This window comes from Setaria italica, chromosome IV, assembly GCF_000263155.2.
Source record: "Setaria italica strain Yugu1 chromosome IV, Setaria_italica_v2.0, whole genome shotgun sequence".
Taxonomy (NCBI): Eukaryota; Viridiplantae; Streptophyta; class Magnoliopsida; order Poales; family Poaceae; genus Setaria; species Setaria italica.
In genome coordinates, this window is record NC_028453.1 from 13,257,995 (window position 1) to 13,273,781 (window position 15,787).

Below are 15,787 nucleotides of genomic sequence, written 5' to 3' on the forward strand. Positions count from 1 at the left end.
TTCCCAGACGTTGGCATGACATGTTCCATGATACTCGCAGATAACTAATGAGTTATTTTTACCGGTATCACTTCATCTATGAGCCTTTTTAAATCCCCTTTATTTACCATCCAAACGTACAAGACTGTATCCTATTGATTTGGATGATCCAGCAATTTAATAAAGCTAATTGTTGTCTTTTCGACGAGACATAGCAACTTGGTAATTGTATTAAGTAACTGCCGTATGCAAATGCACATATTTTAGAAATTAACTGAAGGTCATGTAGACAATTAGGGAAATCAAATGCCAGTCAATTAATTGGCGCCTGCTACCTTCTCATAACAAATAATTCAAGAATTATAAGATAAACTTAATTTTAATCATAAACGTTTCTTTTAGGATGGATGGAGCACCATGATTTGATGTGACGTCCATCTAGACTGTAGCTAGCAAAGTTTGCACAGTACAGTAGGTGCACCTACTCACGAGAGGGAAATCGATCCACACTATAATTAAGAAGGCGGCAACCCAACCAACACAAGCGATAAGCACCCATCCATCCATCGCCACTTCATCCGCCACCGGCGACAATGAAGAGCCCGGGAGAGCTCGGGAGCGGAGCCCGCCCGCATGTAATGTTCATCCCGAGCGCCGGCATGGGCCACCTGCTCCCCTTCCTCCGCGTCATCGCCGCCCTCGCGCGCCACGACGACGTTGACGTCTCCGTGGTGACCGTCCTTCCCACCGTGTCTGCCGCCGAGGCCGACCACCTCGCCGGCCTCTTCGCGGCCTTCCCCCGCGTCCGCCGCGCCGACCTCCACCTCCTGCCGTTCGACGCGTCCGAGTTCCCGGGACACGACCCGTTCCTGCTCCGGTGGGAGGCCCTGCGCCGCTCCGCGCACCTCCTCCGCCCGCTCATTGCATGCGGCGCCGCGCCGCGCGTCTCAGCCATCGTCACGGACGTCACCCTGGCCTCGCACGTCATCCCCATCTCCAAGGAGCTCAACGTCCAGTGCCACGTCCACTTCATCTCCTGCGCGACCATGCTCTCGCTCCTCGCGTACATCCCGGGTCCACCTCGACAGCAAGGCCGAGCTGGGCCCGGGCGTCGGCGACGTCGACATCCCCGGCGTCCGACGCATACCGGAGTCCTACCTCCCGCAGCCGCTTCGCGACCTCAACAATGTATTCACCAAGCAGTTCATCGACAACGGCCGCGAGATCATCAACGCCGACGGCATCCTCGTCAACACGTTCGACGCCCTGGAACCGGCGGCGCTCGCCGCCCTGAGAGACGGCAAGGTCGTACCCGGTTTTCCGCCGGTGAACGCCATCGGTCCACTCGATTCGCACACGGCCTCCACGGCGAATGCCAAGCAGTCAGAACCAGCGGGCTCCCCCGTTGCCTGGCTCGGCGAGCAGCCGGCGCGATCGGTGGTGTACGTCGCGTTCGGCAACCGCAGCGCCGTGAGCCGCGACCAGCTCCGGCAGATCGCCGCCGGGCTGGAGGCGAGCGGCTGCCGGTTCCTTTGGGTGCTGAAGACCACGACGGTGGACAAGGATGACAACACCGAGGTGGAGGACGTGCTCGGCTGCGGGTTCCTGGAGCGCGTGCGGGGGCGCGGCCTCGTGACGAAGGCGTGGGTGGACCAGGAGGCCCTGCTGAAGCACCCTGCCGTGGGGCTGTTCCTGAGCCACAGCGGGTGGAACTCGGTGGTGGAGGCGGCCGCCGCCGGGATGCCCCTGCTGGCGTGGCCGCGCGGCGGCGATCAACGTGTGAACGCCATGGTGGTGGCGAGCGGCGGCTTCGGGGTGTGGATGGAGCACTGGAGCTGGGACGGGGAGGACAGGTTGGTCACCGGGGAGGAGATCAGGGAGAAGGTGAAGGAGGTCATGTCCGACGCAGCGGTGAGGGTGAGGGCCATGAAGACAGGAGAGGAGGCGGCCAAGGCCGTCGCCGAGGGCGGCACGAGCTACCGGAGCATGCAGGAGTTTATTGGCAAGCTCAGGGCAACTTAGGACTCCCTGCCGACGTAATCCTTCTGTCCCTTTCTTGGTTACCCTCGTCGAGAGGTGCATGTAACATCGTGGTTGGGCTCTTCTACCGTCACTTTGCTCTATTTCGTATTGATTTTATTCAGGAAGCACTTGTTCTCATTTTCCTTTTCTATTACAAAAGAATAACTTTTATGATGTTACGCTCCAGCAAATAGTGATCTGTGGAGTGTCTTTATTTCACTGTCACATTCAAGTTATGTACTCCCTCCATTCCAAATTATAAGTCATTCTAAGAATCTTGGAGAGTCAAAGCATCTCAAGTTTGACCAAAATTATAGAGAAAATTATAAAGATTTATGACATCAAATAGGTATACTATGAAAATATAATTGATGAAGAATCTAATGATACTTAGTTGACATCATAAATATTATTATATTATCATATGAATTTGGTCAAATTTGAGATACTTTGACTCTTCAAGATTTTTGGAATGACTAAAAATTTGGGATGGAGGGAGTATAACGACATTTCAACTTCTATTACCTTGAGCTATGTATAACGACATTTCAACCTTATGTATAACGACATTTCAACTTCTACTACCTTGAGCTATGCATTTCAAGTTATGTATAACGACATTTCAACCTTGAGCTATCCATTTCAAGTTATCTATAACGACATTTCATTTCAAGGAACGGGGGGAGTACTAACTTTTGCATCAGCGCATCAAAAGTTTGAGTTTCCCATTATGTTTTGGTTATTTTATTTCTCCAATATAGGGTCCCATTTCGTGTCTCATTGGGACCTTAAAATCTTGGGTACAGGCCTAACAAAGGCTTAATAGGTGGTCAGTACCTATTTAAAGTTACAAAAATTGTGTTAAGCCTAACATACTAAACCGCGGAGATAGAGACCATGGTGATGAGGACATGACACCCATCATATGACCATGATTGGCGCATGGCGTGGAAAAGGAGTCCAGGACGGGTGTCCAAGTTAAGAAGGAGGTTCGAGGCGAATTCAGTTCGAGTCGTCAAGATGGAGGCACAAAGCAACTCAAGTTCAAGCCCACCACGGAGTCCAGGAGCAGCATGCACAAAAAACAACGCCCAAGTCTCATACGAAGTCCATTTTGGACATTCTTTATATAGATGGATGGATGGATGGAAAGAAAATTTCATAGCTTCCAATGGCACCGGTCCTACATCAAATTCCATCTGAGTCAACGGGAATCGTTGAAACAAGTGAACATTCGGAATCTATTAGGGTGCTGCGCCACCGTCTTTAGGGCTGTTTGCCCGTGTATCATGTTGGAGCCCATAGGGCACGTCCGGGGGGTCATACACGACCTAACCCTCATATATCCAGTAGCCATCACCACATTAGGGTTTGGGTGTTGCTTAGATTCAATCTGTCATTGACAGTCGCCATTCATCAGTTTGTGAGACCCCAACTTCATGTGGTTAATCCAAGGTTTCTGCAATTGAATTGTGTTCTTCCTTGCTCTTTCTTGTGTTCTTGATTCGCTTGCAGGAGGTAGCCTTCGTGGCGAGGTCAACCAGGCTATGCACGGTTGATAACTAGAGAAGAAGTGGTGCTTTGATTGCGGGGTTCGAATCTTGCTAATCAGAAGCCGGATCAAGTGTGTTGCTACTCCACCAAATCGAGAGTTATCCTCACATGATGGAAGAACGGGCACCCTAGTTCCCATCAAGTGGCAATCAGAGACTCAGGTATTACCGTTAGGCTTACCCTAGGTCGAGCCCGCCTCGGAGTTCAGGAGCAGCATGCAATAAAAACAGAAGAGAGAGAAAAGAAAAGAAAAGAAAAAAACAAAAGAAAGAAAGAAGGACAAATAATTCAGAATTGCTTGCATCCTTTTGAGTCCTTGTGTTGGGTTATATTTTTGCTTGCTTGAACTAGGTCTGAGACAAGTTTAGGCCGGCGACATAGACTAGCTTGGGACTAATTTTCAGTTTTGCAATTTTTTAATTGAATTATTGCTAATTCTTTCTACAATATATTGCCTCCCAAGCTCCACATATTTTCTTCTGATCAGTTCTGTTTCTACCACGCAATTGTGGTACCACTCCCTCAAGGTGAGAACTAGCCACCGGTTGTACCATCCACTGCATTACTTTGGTAAGAACCTTGTAAGAGCTTGGTAAGATGCTTGAGATGTTGTGCAGTTTGACCTTCCCACCACCTATTAGTTGATAGAGATAATACTTTTGCATTGTATTTTTCTATCTTCTAACAATGTCAGGTTGGTAATATCCACCAACTTATGATGATATAGGTGCTGATGAGTACATTGAGTGGGAAATAGCAATAGATAACATATTTGCTAATCATTTTATGTGTCCAAGGAGAAAGGTTAAGAATGCAACCAGTGTTTTGCAACATTCTGCTTTATCTTGATGGGAGTCTTTAAGTCCTTCAGATAAACCTCAAACTTGGAACCATATGAAAATTCTTATGAGAGAAACCTTTGTTAATCCACCTCTTGCTTTGAATTCATATGATGAGGTGCATCATTTAGAGGAAGAGTATGTTGTTATTCCTCTTGCTATGGCTAACCTTTTGCAGGGTAATGTACATAAGTGAGAGGACGACATGAAAGAAAATGAGGTGAATGAGGTGCTCCAAGCCTCATGTGCAAGTTCAGAACCATCATTTCATAATGCACCTAGTAGTCCTGTTGCAAATGAGAGTAAAGGTAATGCTCATGGTGCTAAACTCATGAATGGTGAGACTTGTCTTGATATGCTGAATTTTTCCACTACTCATGCTTTAATTTTATAGAGCAACTATTAGTGGAACCTTCTCTTGATTTATCTTTGTCACGAGATGATTTGCTTGATGTTCCTTGTGCTAAAGATGAATTGTTTGATATTGCTTCTGTCTTACATGTTTTGGAACCAAATATTTGTGCTGAAAATAAACATGTTATTCATATTGCTAGTGCAAATGAATAACCGCTAAAACTGTTGTCTTCTTTAAATACTTTGGGTTACATTGAATTTGATATTTTGTGTAATCTAAATTGTTTGGCAGAGAGACTTTTTAGATATGCTGATTTGCCTTGGTTTTCTAGACACACATAACATGTTATTGTCAAATATAACACCAAAGGACAATATATGATATATCAAGTCTACATTTGTAGAAATATAAATTCTCCTTTTGTTGTGAAAGATTGTTATTGACTAGAGGGCTGCTATAGTACAAATATTGTGATACCATGTTCCTCTACTTTTGTTTTAAAGAATCAGGTTCACTCCCAAGAAAAGCATTGTTGGTTGCTACCTATGCTTGGTGCTGAAATTTCTTGCAATAAATACATTTTAACCGATATACAACCATCTATTCCTGCATTGCCTTTTATTAGTACTAATGTTTTGCAGGATAGTGTTGACAAATATCGTGTACATTCCGATTGAGGAGCATGCATGCTTGCTGCAATTTTTGTGCGAGATGACACACTAGAAAATTGGAAATATGGTCACATCCCCCCCCCAATTATTTCAGTTCCCTTTGTTTTCACAATTCCATTCTCCTTTGTGTTGTGTAGGATCAGTTTAGAGCACAATCAACGCCGAGGATGGCTTTTAGTCAAGAAGGGGAGGATGATGAGGACATGACACCCATGCATATGATCATGATTGGCACACGGCGTGGAGAAGGAGGATTCCAGCATGGGTGTCCAAGTCAAGAAGAAGGTCCAAGGCTAATTCAGTTCGAGTCGCCAAGGTGGAGGCCCAAAGCAACTCAAGTTCGAGCCCACCTCAGAGTCCAGGAGTAGCACACACCAAAAACAACGCCTAGGTTGCATACGAAGCTCACTTTGGACGTTCTTTATATGGATGGAAAGAGAATTTCATAGAGCTTCCAATGTCACTAGTCCTACATCAAAATTATATCTGAGTCAATGGGAATTATCGAAACAATTGGACATCCAGAATCTATCATGGTGTTGCGCCACCATCTTTAGGGCCGTTCGCCCGTGTATCGTGTTGGAGCCCATAGGGGTGCATCTAGGGGGGTCATCCATGACCTAACCCTCATGTATTCAGTAGTCGTCACCACATTAGGGTTTGGGTTTTGCTTAGATTCAAACTATCATTGACAGTCACCATTCATCGGTTTGTGAGACCCCAACTTCGTGTGCTTAATCAAAGGTTTCTGCAATTGAGTTACATTCTTCCTTGCTCTTGCTTGTGTTCTTGATTCTCTTGTAGGAGGTAGCCTTCGTGGCGAGGTCAACGGGGCTGCGCACGGTTGATAACCAGAGGAGACGTGGTGCTTCAATTGTGGGGTTTGGATCTTGCTGATCAGAAGCCGGATCGAATGTGTTGCTACTCCACCAAATCGAGAGTTATCCTCACCTTACAGAATATCGGGTAACCTAGTTCCCATCACATGGTTTATGGAAGGATATAGATCAAGATAAATATATTAATGTCAAACCCTTTGGAAGCTAGAAACTATTGACACCGTTTTTTTGACAAGAGTCAACAAGTGAAGATAAGTTTCTGACAGCCGATGAAAGAAAGAGAAAGAGTCTATTGACGCCCCGCGTTGACCAAGGCTAGCAGTGGAAGACCGGGTCCTGGAAGCCGATAGAAGACCAAGCGGAATCCGATCCAAGACAAAATTGACTCCACCAAATAAGGGAAAGTGTGGAGATTTATCTTTAATAGTTTCATATTCGTTTGTAATAGTTCGTGTCGTAATCGACTAGGGTTTTAGCTTGCTCTAGGGTATAAATATAAACCCATGAGCCTTGTAAAAGAATAATCATCAATTAATCAACACAAACCTTTCGGCGCTATGCCCCTAAAACCCTAGGAGTAGGAGTAGAGTAGATTCGACGAGTTCTTTCTGGTGCACACGGTTCCATCGGCTTCGATCTCAGGTGAACTTGTCAGTACCGTCACCGGTAATCACGTGCTCCATCAGAACTTTCTAAGTTAAGTCTTATATTCTGATATTCGTGCGTGTGGCTAGTTATCGAGTTATCTTAGATTGCAAGCAGAATTTTCTAGGTTTTTTCCAATATTCTGTTTGTCTTCGACGTTGCTCATAGTTATCGAGTTGTTTGGTTTTATTAAGTTGCATTGTATCGATCTCTTAGTTTTATAAGCACTCACAGTTATCGAATGGCTTAGATCTGATTATGTTGTCTTTATCAGCTCCTTGATCTTGTTTAAGCGTTCATTAGTTATCTGATTGTGTCGTCTAGTTAGATCTTGCATGCTCGTCTTGCTTGACATATGCTAGGTCCGATAGATCTTTATTCCTGCCCCTTGTATTGCTAGCCGTCGGATCCTTAATGTTAGAATGCTACTGTTGAGAGCCGATGCATCGGCTGGGTATCATCCATATCTCACAGAAGCGTGATGACATCATCGAGCCGATACGTGCGCGTATGAGGCCTTGCTACCATAAGCTAGTCTGTTAAGTTAGTGGGCCAAAGTTTATCTCCTCTCATTTGTATTACCTTGTCTAAGTTCAATATACATATCATAACATTGATTAGATACATTAGCTTGTAAGCGGTAGTCAAGAGGTCCTTGATATCATGTTCTAATCTTTTAGATTAACAGATTGATGTTAATGCCCTCTCATACGTATTACCTTGTCTAAGTTCAATATATGTATCATGACATTAACTAGATCTATTGGTTTATCTGATGTGCGCATGGTTAGCAAGGGCTCCTTTTATGGCTGTTGTTTTACAATGCTTCTTTCTTAGCCCGTTGGCTCTTATAGCTGATAGAACATGCCATTAATACTTTTATTTATTTACACCGCATGATTACATTAAAAACCTGTCTATCATGGTGTTTATTCCAAGAACGCCTACCCATGAGTTCGAAAGGCTTCATCGCCGATCGGCTCAGGAATTTAATGTTTACCTTGTCAATTTCAGGTCAAATTGACTGGCATGCCTTGTACCTTCGCGAGCCAATTTGGAGCCTGCACTGGAGTTAAGCAGCTCTCCCAGGTCCTCCGTGTTGTTCAACACAAAAGACTGAAGCCCAGGTTTTGCGTCAACAGGCTCTTGGCACGCCCGGTGGGACAATTCATTAAGCACATAGCCGATCTAAACAATTGGCTCATCAGAAGAAGTCTTAATGGATGCTGCAATTGATGACATCAAAGGAAAGTTAGGACAAGGCTTTACATCAGCTGAACTTTTGGAGGAGATTGATATAGGACCAGGTGATAGGCCAAGCCAATGTTTATAAGTTCCAAGTTACCTCCTGAGTTCAAACAGAGATTTATAGCACTGTTGAAAGAGTATCGATATTGTTTTGCTTGGCAGTACTATGAAATGCCAAGATTAAGCCGAACTATTGTAGAACATCAGCTGCCCAAAGCAGGGTTATCGGCTGTTCAAACAACAAGCTACAAGATTCAAGGCAGAGCTATTGGAAGACATTAAGGGTGAAATTACCGGTTATATGAAGCTAAGTTCATCAAACCCAGCCGGTATGTGGAGTGGGTTTCAAACATTGTTCCTGTCTAAGAGCTTCTGTAGATTTTTGCAATCTAAATAAAGCTACACCAAAGGATGAGTACCCTACGCCAGTTGCAGATACAATGGTTGATGCAACGTCAGGTCATAAGATCTTAAGTTTTATGGATGGAAATGCAGGACACAATCAGATACTAATGGCAGAAGAGGATATTCCAAAGGCTGCATTTCGGTGTCCTAGAGCTCTTGGACTTTATGAGTGGGCAGTTATGACATTTGGTTTAAAGAATGCTGGTGCGACTTACCAACGGGCTATGAATTATATTTTCCATAGTCTCATTGGCAGGATTGTGGAGATCTATATTGATGATGTGGTAGTGAAATCTAAGTCTCTTGAGGAACATCTGGCTGATTTACGCGAAGCATTGGAATGTATAAGGAAGCATGGTTTAAAGATGAATCCAAACAAGTGTGCTTTTGGTGTATCGGTTGGAGAATTTTTGGGTTTCATGGTGCATGAAAGAGGAATTGAAGTTGGTCAGAGGAGCATCAAAGCTATTATTCCACAAACAAATAAGACAGAGTTGCAGTCTCTAATTTGGAAGATCAATTTTATCAGAAGGTTCATATCTAACTTATCAACGCGTATTGAACCATTCATGTCATTGTTAAAGTTAAAGATTGATCAAGAGTTAATTTGTCTAGGGAGAAAAGCAACAAGCTATCTCGGATGAAATCAAGAGATATTTAAAATCGCCACCAGTTTTGATTGCGCCGCAACCAGATCGGCAATTCATGTTATACTTATCGGCTGATGAGCAGGCTATCGAATTGGTTTTGGTTCAAGAAGTTGATGGGAAGGAGTGTGCAGTCTTTTATTTAAGTAGAGGACTTTTGGATGCTGAAACCAGGTAGCCACCTGTTGAGGAATTATGTCTATGCCTATATTTTTTATGCACAAAGTTATGCCATTATCTATTGACCTCCGAGTGCACGATGGTATGCAAAGCCGATGTGGTTAAGTATATGCTGTCGGCTCCTATCATGAAATGAAGGATGGGCAGCTGGATTTTAGCTTTGACCGAGTTTGACTTACGGTATGAATCGGCTAAGCCCATTAAGGCTCAGGATGTGGCTGATTTTATTGTACATCATCGGGATGAATCAGTAGACATGTTTGAACTGGTACCTTGGGTTTTATTCTTTGATGGATCATCATGTGACAAAGGATGCGGTGTCAACTTATATATTGTATCACCTCAGGGGGCAACATTTGAGTTTGCTTTTCTATTTAAGAAAGGGATGGCCAATAATCAGATTGTGTATGAGGCGATGCTAAAGGGCTTCATATTTTAAGAGAGTCAAGAGCCAAGGTCATTGAGATTTTTTGCAATTCATTATTGATTATTAATCAGCTACTAGGGATTTATGAGTGCAAGGATGATTTGTTACAGGAGAATTTCAATGACTGTAAGCAAATATTGGAAGAATTTGGGATTGTATCATTGCATCATATTCCTCGAGAACAGAACGGAGATGCCAATCGGCTAGCTCAAATGGAGTCGGGATACCGGCCAGCAGAACAAATTATGGATATTGTGGCTGAGCAGATTGGCGATTGGATGAAGGAGATAATTGATTATTTAAAAAATCCTTATCAAAGGGTTACTAATAAGTTACGATACAAGGCTACCAAGTACGTATTGCTCGATGAGTCCTTGTATTATCGGATGATTGATGGAGTGCTTATGAAGTGCTTAAGTTTAGAATAAGCCAAATCTACTATGGCTGAAGTATGTGGAGGAATTTGTGGTTCCCATCAATCGGCTCATAAGATGCGATGGGTAATATTGAGAACTGGATATTATCGGCCGACAATGTTGGAGGATTTTTTCAAGTATTAGAAGGGTTGCCAAGAATGTCAACAATTTCCAAATATTCAGAGGGCACCAGCGGCGGCTATTAATCCAATTATCAAGCCTTGGCCGTTCAGAGGATGGGGAATTGATCTCATAGGCTAGATCTATCCATCGTCAAGTAAATGTCACAATTTTATAATAATGGCAACTGATTATTTCACCAAGTGGGTGGAAGCAATTCCCTGAAAGAATGCTAGTTCAAGCAATGTTATAGATAATGTTAAGGAGCATATCATCTATCGATTCGGCATTCCTCAAACTATTACAACCGATCAAGAGTCAATATTGTTTATGTCCAGAGAGGTTGAGGAATTTGCAGATGGAAGCTGTTGAACTTTTCACCTTATTATGCTCAAGCCAATGGACAGGCAAAAGCTTCCAACAAAAGTATCATCAAGTTGATAAAGCGCAAGATTGATGAAATCCTAGAAAGTGGCATACAACATTGAACGACTCTTTTTGGGCATATCGGATGGCTTATCATGGTGCCATTAAAGTTTCACCGTATCAGTCTGTTTACGGGCATGAAGCGGTATCACCTTGGGAAATCAAGATTGGATCAAGGAGGATTGTTAATCAAGATTAACTCTCGGCTGATGGGTATTATGGTTTGATGAAATATGAGTTGGAAGACTTGGTTCATCGTCGGCTGATTGCATTGGAACGAATTGAAGTCGATAAGGTTCAGGTAGCCAAATATTGCAATAAAAAGGTGGTACCCAAAATTTTTCAAGAAGGGGAACTGATTTGGAAGACGATATTGCTAATAGGGACAAAGGATAATAAGTTTGGAAAATGGTCACCTAATTGGGAAGGACCCTATCGTGTCAATCGTTGCATTCCTAGAAATGCAAACATTTTGGAGACCCTCGATGGAGAAGTATTTGCAAAGGCATTAAATGAAAGATATTTGAAAAAATATTACCCAAGCATATGGGTTGGTACATGAAATTCAGCGGTTAGATAGCAGATGATGAGAGTAAATACGAGTACGAAGAAGCTGTGTGCAAATTGGCAAAAGGGAATTCATAATGTTCATTACAAGACCTTTTCAATGGCCTCCACTGCACGCAGGTGGATCTGATCTACATCGACTATCAACTTTAATTCTTCTTCGTCAGATCTTAAGACTTGCTGATATGTTGGTGTTGCCGATGAGCTTGATTGACAAAAGTTGCCAACTGTTTCTTTTTCTCTTGAGTGGCAAGAGGATAGTTGTTGATCTGATGCTTGGTTGCTGTAATCTTTTGGTCGACTTGGTTTAGTTCTTGTAATAGCCGATCTCGTTCAATTTCCAAATCTTTCAAATTTTGCTTTGCGATGGAAAAAGAAGCAACTAATTCATCACATTGCTGTTTGACCTCTTTGCCTTTCAGCCGACTAGCTTCCAACTGAGTTTTCACCTGTTGGTTGTTGATGCTTATTATTGACACACTCTTACCCTTATTTATCTTCAACAATGATAGGAATTTAATACCTAAACTATTGATCACACCTAATAAACTGGTCATTTTCACATGTGCAACATATTTTGGAGGATATTCAATGTTTGCAGGAAATTGGACCTAAAAGTATATTTTTGGACAAAGCCCTGAATGAGCAACAATTGTGTCAAAGATGAAGGCAAGCAGGCTCAGAAAGAGCCCAGGCTGATCGGCCTGATGAAGCCCAAGTCGATCAGCTAGGGGTCTTCTAGCCTCCTTCGACGCTCATTTTTGGCAAGCAATCCTCCAAGATGACTTAAGGGTTAAGTTTGTGAAGATATGGTAAGAATCACTTTAGGATCAAAAAGGAATTGAAGAGGATCAAGCGAAGATTTGGAAAGTTATTGAAGATCAATCTCATCCTGAAGCTATCAACATGCAAGGCCCACATGCAAGTGAAAATAAGACTTCAGAGCATCCAACAAGACTTGGGGACGAAGCAGTATGCGAGGGGCTAAAAGGAAAGCCCAAGTCGATCGGCCTGGACCCTCCTAGGCTGATAGGCCTAGGGTTTCCTTTGTCTCCTCGCCTTCCAATTTTTGCCACGCGCTCTCCAGACTATAAATACCCCAAAAATCCACCGAGCCCCATATCCAAGATGACATACTAGATATGAAGCAACAGAGAAGCAGAAGGAGCTTGAGGACACCACTTCAGAAAGTCGAGGGCCGTGCAATTGTTGGGGGTTAGCGTAGCTGAACCTCTACAGGCATGATCACCCTGCGAGGAAGATCATGCTGGAGTTCTGGAGCTAGGAGTCATCAAGATCAAGGTAGGATCCTGGTGGTGATCTTGTGATGTACAATCATTCATGGTAAAGTAATAGATGTCTTTAGTTCTTATCGATCTAAATATCTCCTTTGATGGTTTTATACTTTATCGGGTTTGCTTGCTTTTCAATCTATGAATCGATGATAGATTGCTTAGGGTGTTCTTGTGGTCGTGGTGACCGGATTTGCATACCTGATCTACCGATAAGTATAACATGTTCTTTTGATCATTCCCTCAACCTGCTTGCACTGATAGAGGTGATCGTGACACGATCTTTCTTGTGTAAGGTGGGGGTTTCGGGATCCGGACTGGAGGTGAAGATTTAAAGATGCTTTTTACTAGGATTATATTTGTGTTGCTTTGCTATCCATGCTCAAAATTACAACATATGTATAGTCTAGGTTGCCCTAGATTGGTTACCTCTGCTCTATCTGTTATCTGTCTATACATGCTTAGTAGATTGGATTTGAATCACACATCAACATCAAGATAATACTAACAATGCTAGTTAAAATAGATCTTGTGCTATAAGTTCCACGGATTGATAAACCTTGGGGGAGTACTCTAAGGGAAGAGCTACAACTGATCCGTGCGCTTGCGGTTCATAAATTGGCCTGCTAACTGCCGCCAACATTGGTTCATTTGCCTATCAGCTATGCATTTTTGGGTTGGCTGGACTTCAAGATAGTTTGATTCAATAAAAGCTATAGGGGTCAGCACTAATGCCAGTTCTGGAGATAGATGAGTTCTAACTTGCCTGAACAACTTCTATATCGGCTCTGCATCTCCATAAGGGTAATTGTATTCTGGTGAAGCATTTGTAGCATAGCTGACAGTTGGTATTTAATATCTGAAGGAGCTTGGTGAGCCTTGAGACTCAAACTTGTTTCTTCATCATCCACATACTCATCAATGCTGAAGGAAAAGACGATGGTTGATGTTGATGGTTTGCCAACCTGTAAGGTTGATCAGGATGAGTAATTATTAGTTGAAAGGATGTTGTGGTTAAGGGCAAAGGATTCATACCTAGTCTGGAATCTGTTTTTGCAAATGAACATCAGCTTGAGAGTTGTCTTTGTTGGCTGCAGACCTTAGGGAGTTGAGAGGATTCTTAGGTGACATTGAAGCCGATGAAATGGCTCCTGGCTAGTTGATTGGTTCTTCGTGGGCCGTCTCCTCTTGAAAGAAGGGTATGAGTTGACATATGGAAAAACTGAGAATATTGATCATTTCAAGCATCAATTTTACCTGAATTGGTGATAATTGTTCTTGCTGGGTCGAATCGTGCTGTTCCTGCAAACCTTCATCTTCTACAGAGGAGGCCGATGCTGAATCTAGTGATGACTGAAGCAACAGGAAGTTTAGCAAAAGGGGCATCTAAAGGAATGAAGGAAAAGTAAAGACCATACCCCTAATGCTGATCCAATACATAGTTGCCTCCTCTTCTTTTGATGAGTGTCCTTGGTAGGCAACTTGCGTTTGCTAAGAGAAGAGGTGCCTTTGAGAAGAGTAGACATAGGCAAGGCATCGGCTCCTAGGATCGGGATAGAGGTCGGTGGACCATAGTCAATCGGCCGGACGAAATTACTCACCACCGGGCCTTTGTCATCGGTTTCTTCCTGGACAACATAATGGAATTAAAAGAAATAAGAAGAAGCAATGAGGAAGCTGAAAACAATTGGGATCAGGACTCTTACCTCATTTGTTGAGTTTTATTCTGAGAAAATCTTCTTGCAATAATACGTGGTTGATTTGTTGGCCAAATGATCTCACCATTCTTTCCACCATCGGACAAAGAGTCTTTGATGCATATCTCGGGAGACGCTTCCATTCCAAAAGGATGGGAAATGCAGTAAAGAGGTTAAATTCTTTAATATGTCAAATTCGAGGGATTGATTCAGAGGAACCATGGTTCTCACTTTGTCCATGAAGAATAGGCTGATAGGCACTTGGCCAAAGCCCAGCTAACAAGCAAAGACTGATGGATGGTAGAATTCATAGGAAGGTTTTAGAGATCTTCCTTGACCAAAGCCGTCAAGGTGTACATAAGGGGAGATGCTCGTCAATAAGATAGATGTACTGTGATCATCCATGCCCACTTGATCAAGGTCCAGGTCAATTGGGAATTCGAAATTGTTGTTCTTATCTGCATACGCGAACTAGTGAGATGATAGCTAGAGGAATCCATTATAGAAGATCTTGAACAGATTGGCTACTATTGATGCTGCCAATAAAGCTCTAGGATAAGCCAATGCTGCTTCACCAAAGGAAGTACATCTACGGCGTGTGACTTTATCACCTTCAGCATAGTTGGATAGAAAAGAACTCGCTGTCAAGTTTCTTCTAAATCTTGATGAAGTGTAAACATTGAGCCAAAGTTGGATAAACCACCATGGACCATTGATTGGGCCGATGGGAGAACCAGCTCTTAGTTTGGCCGATACCTGATGCATCAAAGAATAGGCAGCACCCAGCAAATATTGCCCGACGGGAATTTTCCCAGCAATGGACAGTTTCTTAGCGAAGCATTGCATTTCTGAAGAGGGAACTAGAGTTGATCCGCAGAACACAAAATTATCTAGCCACATATTCAGAAAAGTTGTGTGCTCCTTGTCATTGACGGGTCCTGAAGTTTTGCTGAAGGTGCTAATGTATCAGCTCCAGTTCATCATGCCCCTCGTGTCCAGCTTATGTTTGTTGATGTTCTTAAGATGAAATAGAGTGACAGAGGAGGTGATATCAAGGCCTGTCAGAATGTAAACATCTAGCAGACTAGGAGCCATTGGGCCATCTCCAAACATGAAGGCATTCAAAGCGTCAGACCAAAAGTATGAAGTGGCGGCAAGGATGGGTTCATCTTTTTCCATATTAGACAAAGAAAGCTCAATACAGTGACCAATGCACAACTTGTCCCATTCCACCCTTTTGGCTGCTGACATCCTATGGTACCATGTCCTCCAACATTGAGATTCACAGGGCCATGACCGAAAACCATCTTTCCAGTCATCTAAATCCATGGAGGATGTTTTGTAAGGGATCCTTTGGGTTTTGGCATTGATAAAATCAGTGGGTCTTCATTACCCATGGGGCCAAGGAAGAATGCATTATCCACATCACTAAGAGGAATTAGAATGTGGTCTCTAAGC

The 15,787-nt window shown here is 43.3% G+C and overlaps 1 pseudogene; it reads left to right on the forward strand.

Annotated features, from left to right (window-relative positions):
* The first annotated feature begins 359 nt into the window (after positions 1-359).
* LOC101782421 lies at positions 360-2,276 on the forward strand (annotated as a pseudogene).
* The last annotated feature ends 13,511 nt before the right edge of the window (positions 2,277-15,787 follow it).